This window comes from Malus domestica, chromosome 16, assembly GCF_042453785.1.
Source record: "Malus domestica chromosome 16, GDT2T_hap1".
In the NCBI taxonomy this organism is placed as follows: Eukaryota; Viridiplantae; Streptophyta; class Magnoliopsida; order Rosales; family Rosaceae; genus Malus; species Malus domestica.
In genome coordinates, this window is record NC_091676.1 from 21,012,678 (window position 1) to 21,025,483 (window position 12,806).

Consider the following 12,806-nt stretch of genomic DNA (forward strand, 5'->3'; position numbering starts at 1 on the left):
GCCGGCCATAAGAGTAAGGGGTAGTGAACTTGGCTTAATTGCAAGTTTGCCACTCAAATGTGAGGTGGTATAAATGCATCTGTATAGCCATTTCATCATTAGGGTTTTCTTTGAGGAAATTGGAGAGAACACAAGCTCTCATTCTCTCTAAGAGGCCGGCCACCCTAGAGGAAAATAGCTAGCAATCTTTTTTCCTCTAGGTCACTCATCTCTTCCTCAATGCTCTCTTTGGTATGGAGACTTAGAGGTTCCCTATTTTGGGAACTTGGAGAATCCATTCCTTCATCCATCCAAGAAGTCATGGAGCCAAAAAGCAAAGTTCCTCCATCCACATCCATGGAGTCAAGGAGCAAGGAGACTAAGGAAAGAAGGCCCTCACATGGGCGAATATCCTTTGCTAAGCAAAGAAGTGCTTCAAAGGTATAAAAGTTTTTCAACTCCTTTCTTTAATATTTGAGTTGAGTCTTGATTCACCACAATTACCAGGCCTTGAATTTCATGGGTAAAGTTTTATTTTTGAGTTCATACAAGCATGATTCTGCCTTTTAATTGTTAATTGCTTGCATAAATGTTGCTCAAATGAACTAGTTTCACAAATATTTTCCTTCAAAATGAAGAACGAAGAGGAAGGTAAGGTCTTAAAGCCTTTCGCTCTCTGACTTCTCTCTAGAAAATATAATCTGAAAACCCCAAAAAAACTAAGGAACCAGTTAGGGATCTTAACCCCAAAAGCTTTGGTTTGTTTTTACCTACCAAGGACACATGTCATCCTACAAACTGATCAGAAAAGATTAAGAGCTGAAATCTGACTGTCGGCAGAAAGTTGTCAGAAAGCCCATGTGGGTAGGTCTTAATTTGCATGCCTAACTTCTTGGAAATTTGTGCGCAAGCCTGACTAGACAACTAAACTAGTTAGAATGAAGTAGGAATGTAGATGTGGAATGCACATGCATGAACAAACCTTTTGAAGTGATATGCGTCCCATCCTTTTGCATTTCTTCACAACAAACACACCCCATAAACAGAAAACAACCTAAAGCTAGATTGAGCATGTGGTACACTTACAATGTTGACAAGGAAAGTCAAACCTAAAAGTCTAGACTTCACAAGATGTATGGGCTTGACCAACCCAACATTAGATGGAATCCACCAGGGGCAAACTATTTAAAAATTAATTTTGATGGGTTGTTGTTGGTGACAAGGCTACTACAGGCTTTGTCATTGGTGATGACAATGCAAATCCCATCTTTGCTGGTGTGAGAAGCTTTGGAGAAACATAATTTCTATTGAGGAAGCTCTTGCTTTACGTGATGCCCTAAAAGCTACAAGGAATAAGGAGTTTATGAATATCTGTGTGGAGGGTGATTCTAAATTTGTCATTGATGCAGTTGAAAACAAGCAAGACCCCTTGGAGACTATGATTTATTATCCAGGACATCAAATGGTTGGGGTCATCGTTTCAGTCAATTTCTTAGAAGCACATTTTTTCGGAGGATCAATTTTCTCACAGATGTTGTTACTAGTGTAGGAACTAATATTAGCAACATTTATATTTGGGATCACACTCTTCTTGCGAGTGCCAGTCATGCTTATGTTTTTGATCTCTTCAGAATTGATTGTACATGTGGGTTCTCCCTTTAATTCATCTCCTTTTGAGCGAAGAAAATTTTGATTTGAGTGAATTTTTGTAAGGATGTTCAGTGAACAAGAACCTAAACGAGCAGTTACGTCGTATTAACTTGCTAACTTGTTAGCATTTGAGCACTCTCATTAGGCATATTTCTCACAAAGTAATATCATGAACCGTTCATTTTAAAGATCATCACTCCTAATATATTCAATGCAAATTAGTCCACTGCAATAAAAAAAAATACCAACTTAAAATAGTATAAATATTAAAATACCCCCTTAAGACCATCTCCAAAGGAGATGTTAAAAATGCCACATAGATATATAACGGTAACAAATGACGTATTGTTTATTCCAATCGAGATGTCAAAGATGACATGGAAAATAAGGCTAAGCTGAGATGGACAAAGAGATGTCCAATTTGAAGCTGCCTTCAAATTTTATTTTTGCTATTTCCAAAAGCATTCTACTTGTCTTACCTTAAATGCTAGCATATTTAAGTATTATTTTACTATTTTTAAATCAACAACAACCCAACTTTTATTATTTTTGTTTAAAAAAAAAACATAAATGAAGCAATAAAATTTGGCATATTAGGTGGAAGGAAAATAATAACAACATGCTAAATTGCCAAGTCAGCCATCCAATTTAAATTTAATATTTTGAATTTGACATCTCCTTTGAAGATACTCTAAGAAACCTAGACTTCAGCGCACAATAGCTGCCAACCGCTTTGCTTTCGGTTAGGCCTGGTGGCAACCTCTTACCCCACAGGCCGCCATCTTTGTCCACCCACCTTCCATCCTTTCAAGACTGAATTTCAACTCTTTTCCATCTCGGCAAGATCTAGGTCCTCTCAATGTTTGTCTATCTTGGTTTCATATCTTCTTGGTCGATTAATTTTTTTCTACTTCAGGTTTCTCAAGTAATCGAATATCTTGTTTTCTGAGTACAATGGAATATATATACTCAATACTTAGAAAGATGATTATGAAATAATTTTTCTTAGTTTAACGTGGCTGATGAAGAGCCTTGGTAAGAAGATCAGCAAGGAGATCAGCAGGACTAGTAGAAGAAAAATAACAAACACGTGGTTGCTAAAGGCCAACTTTTCACAAACAAAGTGATAATCAAGTTCAATGTGGCATGTGAGCATAATAAACAAGATTAAAAGCAAGGTAAGTGGCATTAAGATTGTCAATGTGGAAGGACATGAAAATATAGGCGGATACCAATCTCATGAAGTAGAAAACAAATCCTTGTGGTTTCGACAGGCATGAGCAAGAGCACGATATTAGAATTCAAACGCTGGAGTGAGACATATTCGGCTGTTTTTTGGAGCACCAAAAAATGAGGTTAGAGCCAAGATAAACAAGATAACCAGAAAACTAGTCTAATCATTATTATGTAAGCAGATAAGGTAGCAAAGGCAAGCTGAGTAGTCAACGTGATGCCAAATTCCATAGTACCCTTGACATAGCAGAGAATCCTCCATAATACCCTTGACATAGTAGAGAATCCGTTTGGCAGCAATCGTATGATTATTGCGAGGTGATCTCATAAATTGGACAAGTGTATTGACAAAAAAAAATTAAAAATATCACAGCTAGTAAGAGTGAGTGAGACACTGTACGAAGCTAACCAACTCGTGATATGGAGTAGGAGAAGCCAGGTGAGACACATAAAATGTGGAGAAATTTTTAGTTTTGGAAGATTTTAATTTTTAAGTTATTAATCTTTTAATACACATAACCCACCATTTATATAGGAACATGTGGTGTACCACTTCGTGTGATGGTCACATTGAAAAATCTCTCTAAAATGTGAAGGAAATTTGGCGACAAGTGGCATAGAAGCAGGTTTGCATGTGTGAGCATGTCAAATTTTTGCTTCATCTAATTGCTGTGAAGACCAATAGGGTGACATGTAACCTGTAAGCCTAAGAAATAACTTAGGAGACCCGAATCTTTGAGGTCAAACTGTTGGGCAATAAGAGTAGCAAACTCAATAAGAAAAGCATTAGAGTTGCCGGTGATAAGAATGTCATCAACATATAGTAACAAATGAATATTAGAGGAGGCACGGTAAAAAATAAACAGGGAAGAATGAGCTTGACTTCGCCGAAATTTAAGATGAAACAAGAAAGAATTAATCTGGTGGAACCAAGCACAGGGGAATTGTTTGAGATCATACAAGGATTTCTGAAGATGGCATACACAATGTGGACAAGCAGGATTGACAAACCCCGAAGGTTTAGACATATAAATATCTTCCTGAGATGTTCATGCATAAATGCATTTTTCACATCTAATTGGCGAAGCGGCCACACGCGGGAAATAGAAGGTAGTGCATCAGGCTCAACGCAGCTCAGGAGGGGATGGCTCAACGCTTGGCTGATCTGATATTGGGCTCAAGAGAAACAGTCCATTTTTTCTTTTAGTATTTTTTTTTATGTCGTTGGGACATACTCCCTATGTTGCTTTTTGCATTTCATTTTTGAAATCAGTGCTACGTGTATTCAATAAGTGTTATGTTTTTAGTTATGTGGTGGGTTTTACATGCAAAATTTCTCAGGTGCTAGTTAGTGAAGTGATTGAATTTTTAGTTATTATGATTGAAGTTCAGTCGTTTCAGAGTGCCAATCAGTCTATGTGAGTTTGGTAGTTGATGATTTCATGATTTGATTGCGTTCCCTTGCTTCTTCTCAAGTTTGCCATGCTCATTCATAAATCCACCATTATGATGGCTACTAGTTTGGCTAAGTTGGCCTTGTTTGTTACGTTAAAGTCCCTTTGGTTTGAAACCACCTAGCATATTTCATCCGCAGCGTGCTCTTTGAAGTTTGTGTTGTTGTTTTATATTAAAATAAAAATGCTATCGTTTCGCCAAAAAATATCATCACTCGAAGATCATCTTTAAAAAATATAGCTAAACCAAACAACATTTAGACATTGAACAATTATAAACCAGACGAACAAAATGTTCCCTATAAAAAATGAAAATTTTCCAATCTAAGAACATTCAAACGGTTTGACAAAAAAAAAAAAAAAAAACATTCAAACGGTAAAACGATTTTTCGTTTTGGCTAATTAATTTGTTCAAATGATTTGATGAACGATTCAAATTATGAATGACATTGTAGAATGAGCCCCAAAAAGTAGTTAACATCCTCTTAACTTACAAGTGTCAATCAATACATTTTGCCACCACAGTGTGGGTCAGTAGTTAGAGATGAATTTCAGGCGCTGTATTTCACAAGGCATATCTTGAGTTAGATTCATAGCGTTGATGAATCGTACGATGATGATCAAAGGAAGACTGAAATGTATGAGTTTTTATGGCCCGTATTCCTTACATAGCCGCTCAAATGATGAAAGTGGTTACATTTCCATTAAAGAGATATACCCATCTTAGTTGAAGAAATTAATGGTCTACTGAATTATCCATTTTGAATCATTAAGTGCCATGCCTTCCTCGCATCATTAATTCGAATTTATCATATTGCTTTAGGCGTGTGCTAATAATTATGTGTACTATTAAAAATCAGTCTTTGATTTCATAAAAGGAATGAAATCCTACGACCAGATAAGCAGATACTATCACTGACAGTTTGGGAGAGAGGAGCAGAGCATAAGACAAATACCATAATCTTTCGTGTGACTAAAAATACAGACAAATATCATGTACTAATTGATTTTCTTTCTTTAATTTTTTTTTTTATTTGGATATTCAGCAGCAGAGGATATGGAAGGCCATTGAAATTCTTTTATAAACTACCAAAAAAATGTTAAAATTCATAACGAAATGACAGAAAAATGGATTTGAGATAATCAATTTTTCTGTATTGTTAGTGTTCTCAATTTTTTTGAAACAATTTCGAAATTACTAATTTTATTATTGTTCTTTTTTTTTCTTTTTCTTTTTTTGGGAGAAAATGTCTAACAGAAAAACTCTTTTGGCTGTCCCATAGATTTTTCAATAAACAAACTATATATTTTCTAAATTTTCATTTTTTTCTCATTCATAAACCTTCCATTATCACCCAAACACTCGGGTGATATTTTGGTAACAAATTCAAGAGCAGCATTGAGTCAAAGCTTTTTTGTAGAATGCATTAAATGTCTGTATAGACAACAAAACCTTTCATGGAAAATGTAATTAATTTGCATGCAACGACAAGTTACATGCCATTCTGGAATGGGTAAACACTGCATATAAATTTCCTTCATACCCCAAGTATGTGCACCAACCCTTCCTAGAATCCCAGGGCTCCCAAAAGGAAAGAAACCCTGAAACCCTATTCCATTTTCTTCTCTTTCGAAGCTCAACCATGTCTCGCTACAACTGGAACTTGAGGCAAGGAAACATGCTTGGTTCATCAGACCCTGCACCACCTAGGGCAACTGATCTAACACAAATTGCATGCAGACTATGTGACCGTGTGTTTATGAGCACTCAAGCTCTCATATCGCACATCGATTCTCACATGGGCGATGGTGACCGCACCACCGGGAGATTAAGGCAACTTAATAATCTTCCAAACAACATCAACGCCTTCATCTCGTCCAACGCTCCGACCCGACCCGTTCCTATATTTCCATTGACCAACCCTTTCCATCAAAGAAGCCTTTTTCATGGAGCTAATAACCAAATTGGTTTTACAACCCCGCCGCTGCCGCCGCCACAACCTCATTATCAACTTCCATGTGCACAACAACCACAAGTTCCTCATTATTCGTTGCCAAGAAACCCTAATGTTAACTCAGGAGCCGCTGCATCACATCACATGATGATGCCATATGGTAATCAAATGGCACATGTGGTGAGGGAGGAGAACTATAGTGACTGTACCAGGCCGTTCCTCAGTCAGTTGGAGCGCCCTATTCCATCAATTAATTTTGGGTTGGATGCTAGTGGTAACGCCAAATCTGATTATTTGGATTTGGCATTGAAACTTTGAATCATGCATGAACAATTATTTATTGTAGCCGTTTTTCTGAATTTCCAGAGCAATTCTTCGTTGTAGTTGTATACAATCAATATAACCGGTTGTATACATATATAATTATTAATTGTAGCTGTTTTTCTGTTCTAGTATAAACATCAGAATAATTTCATTGTAAATACAACCGATTGTATATATTATGGACTAATGTGATGCTAAATAATAATACTATGTGACCGTTTTCTTTCATGAAGTTCTGTTTTTGTGCAATCCTACTTTTTTATGTATTATGAATAATCTTATCAATAGTTTGCACTCATTGACAAGTAAGATAGCATACGTACGCACAAATTATTGTGTGTGTATGAAACATAAGGTGACAAGTTTTAATAGCGTACAACTCACAAGTGAACGCACAAACAATATTTCTTTCTTGATTGAATTTTTAAGACCGTAATCGTATACATATAATCCCCCCCTAGAGTCGTTCTCTCTCACTGAGTCTTTCTCAACCCTGTGTGAGTGTCCTTCCGTCAAGCCTTTCCTTTGCCACGGTCGATCCCAGCTCTGGCTGGGGTCGGGTGGTAGTCCTTCCTCATGTTTTTTTTTTCCTTCTTTTTGTTTCTCTATCAATTCGCTTTTTCCTCTGTTTGTTGGCTGGATCCATCTCATCCATCACCCCTATTTATATCTAACTTCTTTTGGCCCTAATTCGCCTCCACCTCCATGCTCTCCAAGAATCCACTCCCTACCCTTCCTCCTCATAGACTCAATCCTTCATTGATAACAACCGGACCTTCTCCCACAAATCATCAACGCGATTTATCACTTTCCTCTCAGAAGGTGCGTAGAGTTTCGGTTCAGGTGTTCACACCACCTCCTTCCATCTTTTTGCCTTCGTTGGCAATATTACTGTCACTGCTACTTGCGGAGCTAGTTCTTCCCACTGGTTTCTGTTGATTTGTGGTGGCGATCTCGATGGTGCATTTTGAAGGATGTTGGAGTCTTCTCTTCATCCAGCTCGAGGACTTTGTTTGGCCTGATCTCAGGTGTCTGTTGGGAGCGATTATTTGAGATGGTTGGTAGTTGGCGTTCCGAAGGCGGCGGAGGTAGCAAGTTCATAAGGCTTGTTTCGGTTTCTGGTTTCTCTTTTGTTTTCGGCCCAGAACTTTGTTTGGGATTTTTTTTTGGCTTCACTTTGGAGGTACAATTGTATGTTGTTGTGCTAATTGTAATTGGGTCTCTTTCTATGTAATTATGTTGCTGTGTTAATGAATTTACCCTTTGTGCAAAAAACCAAACAATATTTATTTCTTTTATTTTTTCTTCCTTTTTCTACAAATTAATAGAACTTTCTTTGTCAATCAAAATCCCATAAAATATCATTCTAACCCTCTAATCAAATTTGATCATAAATAAATAATATGGATAGTAATGTAATTTCACACAACCAAAATTTTGCTATTTTATATTAAATCCTCACTTACATGTGATTTTAATATATTTAATTAAAAAAATAATAAATAATAAATAAACCTCTCTCCCCACTCTCACGTTCTATCTTAAGTCTCTCCCTCTCTCTCCTTCCATTTTAAAAACAAATAGCAAAAATGTTCACCCACACTTTGGATATGGGCATATACTAGTATATAAAAAAGGATGAGCCGCACAAGGATGAACCTTTTATAATCTCAAAAATTGCCCTTCTCCTATTAGAATTTCAAAAGAAAAAAATAATAATTAATAGAGTACAAAATAGTAAAATTACATCATTTGAAAAGACAATAAAAAGCACCCACCTAGTGGGATTATGCATGGGTGGTTAGTAAATTTAGTAATTTTTAAAATATTTTAATAAAAATAATAATAACTAGCAAGTATAATTAAAAATAAATAATAAATAATATATTATCAAACAGAAAAATAAACAATAAAATAGAAAAGTCAATTATCACACGCGTAAGTAGACATGACATTCATGTCGTGATTTTCGTGTGCGCATGTTTTTGTGACATATCCGATATTAGGGGTTTGCAAACAAGTCCTGGACCTAAAGGTCCGGGTGGGTACAAAAATTTGAGAGACAAAACGGAACGAGGCGATGCAAGTCTACAAATAAGTGGGAATGGGCCCCAACCCGACCCGTATTTAACATGGGATAATGGATTGGATTAATATATAATTAATCAATTTCCAAAACTCCCCAACATTGGATTTTTTTAGGGAACTTTAACGAAAATGATACAGTTTATTTTAATGAAAAATTACATTTTTATATTAAAAAATCAATCCTGATACTATTCATTTTATCATTTATTTTGTTCTTATCATTAAAACTCAAAGTTTTCAAAATATATATTTTTTTGGGCAAAATACTGTTTACTACCCTTATGTTTCGTGGTTTTTAACATTTAGTAGATCAAGTTTTTTTCGTCCCAGAGTCATACCTAAAGTGTAAATTTTGGGACAGTCTCATACATCCGTTAGTCAAACTGTTAAGTTTTCCGTTAACGGTGACGTGGCGCCCATGTGGACAATGACTGGACGCCACGTGTCATCCACGTGGAAATTAAAAAAAAATATATATATATTATAAAATAATAAATAAATAAATTTAAAAAAAAACTTTTTTTTTTTTCCTTCTTCTTCCTTCATTTTCCTTCTTCTTCTTCTTCCTTCTTGTTCCTCTGACTGAATCTGGGTAGCAGATTCGTTTTTTTTTTTCTTTCTTTCTTTTTTCTTCCTCCTTCCTTCTCCTTCTTCTTCTTCCTTCTTCCTTCTCCTTCTTCCGAATCTGCCCATTTTTTTTTTCTTCTTCCTTCTTCTTCTTCTTCTTCTTCTTCTTCTTCTTCTTCTTCGAATCTGCCCATTTTTTTTTCTTCTTCCTCCTTCTTCCTCCTTCCTTCTCCTTCTTCTTCTTCTTCCTTCTTCTTCCTCCTTCTTCTTCTTCTTCTTCTTCGAATCTGCCCAGTTTTTTTATTTTTTTATTTTTTTATTTTTTTATTTTTCCTTCTTCCTCCTTCCTTCTCCTTCTTCTTCTTCTTCTTGAATCTGCCCAGTTTTTTTTTTCTTCTTCTTCCTCCTTCATTCTCCTTCTTCTTCTTCCTTCTTCTTCCTCTTCGAATCTGCCCAGTTTTTTTTTTTCCTTCTTCCTCCTTCTTCCTCCTTCCTTCTCCTTCTTCTTTTTCCTCCTTCCTTCTCCTTCTTCTTCTTTTTCCTTCTTCTTCCTCCTTCTTCTTCTTCGAATCTGCCTAGTTTTTTTTTTTTTTTTCTTCCTCCTTCCTTCTTCCCCCTTCTTCCTTCTCCTTCTTCTTCTTCTTCTTCGAATCTGCCCAGTTTTTTTTTTCTTCTTCCTCCTTCCTTCTTCTTCCTCCTTCTTCCTTCTCCTTCTTCTTCTTCTTCTTCTTCAAATCTGCCCAGTTTTTTTTCCTTTTTTTTTCTTCTTCCTCCTTCTTCTTCCTTCTCCTTCTTCTTCTTCTTCCTTCTTCTTCCTCCTTCCTTCTCCTTCTTCTTCTTCTTCTTCCTCTTCCGAATCTACCCAGATTCGGTTTTTTTTTTTTTTAATTTAATTTTATAATATATATATATATATATATATATTATTTTATAAATTTTTTTTAAATTTCCACCTGGATGACACGTGGCGCCAAGTCATTGGCCACATGGCCGCCACGTCACAGTTAACAGCTGACTTAACAGTTTGAGTAACGGATATATAAGATTGTCCTAAAATTTACACTTTAGGTATGACTCTGAGACGAAAAAAAATTGATGTACTAAATGTTGAAAACCATGAAACATGAGGGTAGTAAACAGTCTTTTGCCCTATTTTTTTTCATGGCTTGTCATTCAGTTTTCGCATCTCATTCAGTCGTGACTTGAGCTCGCGTCGAGTCCTCAACAGCAGCCATCCATCGCCATCTTCTGGCCCAATAGTGACCACCCATCACCGCCGTCGAAAACAACACCATCATCATGCGAATCAAAATCGGCCACCATCATCTCATCTCCTCCCAATTTCAGGTAACATAATTTCTGAACCCTTAATTGTTAACTATGGTTAATTTTCTGGGTTTAGGGATTTACGGTTATCTACAATTTCCTATTCTCTCTGATTAATTTTCTAGATTTAGAAATTTAGGGTTTTCTGCAATCTCTGACCTTATTGGGCATTTCTTAAATGCTTGAATTGGGCATTCAATTGAGCATTTCTTAATGTTTCAATTGGGCATTTCTTGATGTTTGAATTGGGAATTTATGTATTGTGTAAATTTGTAGACACGCTGAACGCCCAAAGGATCAGGTTAGCTTGAAGGTTTTTTATTTTATTTTATGTATTGTGTAAATTTGCAGACATGGTGATATTTAAAGTTTTTAACTCAAAAAATTCTGTGGTTGTACTTTCAAACTGCTTGTGATTAAATTAATATCGTTGTGGTTTTTAACTCAAGTTTTTAACCCTAAAACTGGCACTGATTGTGATAAAATTAATAGTTCTTGATTACTATTATTATATGATGTAGAGGTGGGATGTTGGTTGAGATTTCTAGTTTGCAATTGTAGTTCCTTATATATGAAAAAAGAAATGTTAGCTAGGGGCTTAATGAGTAATAATTTGTAGTACAAATCCCGCTCACACATAAAATCTTTAAAATAAATATCTTGCATTCAAGTTTAGAATATGTAGGATTTTGGTAACATTCAAATTTCATGCTTTGTGTAATATTAACCCTAACATGCCATGAGATCCATCCTGTTATAATCGCTCTAAAACCAAGGCCGAGACGTGTTCCTTCCTTGGCCATAATCGCTCAAGTGTAGAAGTTAGCAGCACATTCAACACCATCACCACCAAACCTATTCTACTCATCTGACCGAGCTCGGTTGTGAGTTGGCATACCCACATTCACAAGAAGGACATAATTAGCTCATAATTATTCGATATGCGCATCACGTAGGCCTTGTAATTCTAGAGTCCACACTTACTTGAAATGTGAAAAGTCTTAAACTAGAGGAGGAGACGACCAACTAAATCCAATGATGAGACAAGTGTTGGAAGTTATCGATTTTATTTACAAGATTGCTGATTTTTTTAAGTATTGTGCAAAAAGTTATCGATTTTATTTACAAGATTGCTGATTAGGTTTCTCTGGCTTTAGGTTTGCTTGTTCAGTTAGAGTTGATTTATTTCATGTTTTCGGTTGGCCTACTATTTTGCTATTCCCCAGGTTTGCTTGTTCAGTTAGAGTTGATTTATTTCATGTTTTCGGTTGGCCTACTATTTTGCTATTCCCCAGATACCTCCATATATATGAAGAAGAAAAAACGTGTGCATGAAATTATAAAGAAAAATATTTTTTTTAGCATAGTATCAAAGCTATGGAAATACTATTGTTAGACGAAAATAGCGATAAAAATGTACCAACTGTGTCGATAATATGTATATACTTTGTCAAATGGGTGAAACTGTGAATTGTTTTATGAGAAGTTGCATTTGATTTGGCAAGATATAGATTGTTTGTGCCCTAACAAGCTCACCAATCTTCATGATGATGTGGCTCTTCGACATAGAGAAGTCGATGGTGATCGTGTTTATGATTTTCTTGGTGGCCTTTATCCTCAATTGACTCGGTTCTCTTGTAGTCTTTTATGCTTGGTGTATGTGATGTGGCTGCCAAACCTTGCAAAGTCCATGCCCGTCGATCTTCTATGGCTGCTTCCCATGTTTCTACTTACCCAAGGCCTATGTGAAGTGCCAAGGCCGATACTTTCAAAAGAAGCTAAAAGTGTGCATCTTGTGGTGGAGATCACTTTTCTAAGAAGTGCTTTGAGGTACATGGATACCTCAACTGGTGGGATGAGCATCATGCCTTTGAGGGGGATTGTAGCCTTTAGACTACTAGTCATGATTAATAAGTTTCGAGATCATACAAAGCCATGGGTGTCTACTGCTCTATTGCCTTATTCTACAGTTCAGTTTCTATCCAATCTCATCATCTCTCACTCTCAATTGAAAGTTGAAAGAGACACAATGTTCATGTGGGATAGAAACTTTTGGTTGGATTAACTATCTATAATATTATGAAATGATTATCTTCATTTTGAGATTGGATGGCCAACGTGAATATCAATTTTTTTTTATTTGTGGAGAGGGGGAACCATGCAGATAGAGAATCACGTGTTCGTGTAGTCACTCATGCAAATTCCGTAGATCTATCCATCTAAGGAATGT

General features: G+C 36.1%; 1 long non-coding RNA gene across 1 annotated transcript; it reads left to right on the forward strand.

The window, feature by feature from the left end:
• The first annotated feature begins 10,231 nt into the window (after window positions 1–10,231).
• LOC114821920 (uncharacterized) lies at window positions 10,232–12,681 on the forward strand. Its single transcript, XR_003769770.2, has 2 exons — window positions 10,232–10,597; window positions 12,218–12,681. It is a non-coding gene; the product is annotated as an uncharacterized lncRNA (long non-coding RNA).
• The last annotated feature ends 125 nt before the right edge of the window (window positions 12,682–12,806 follow it).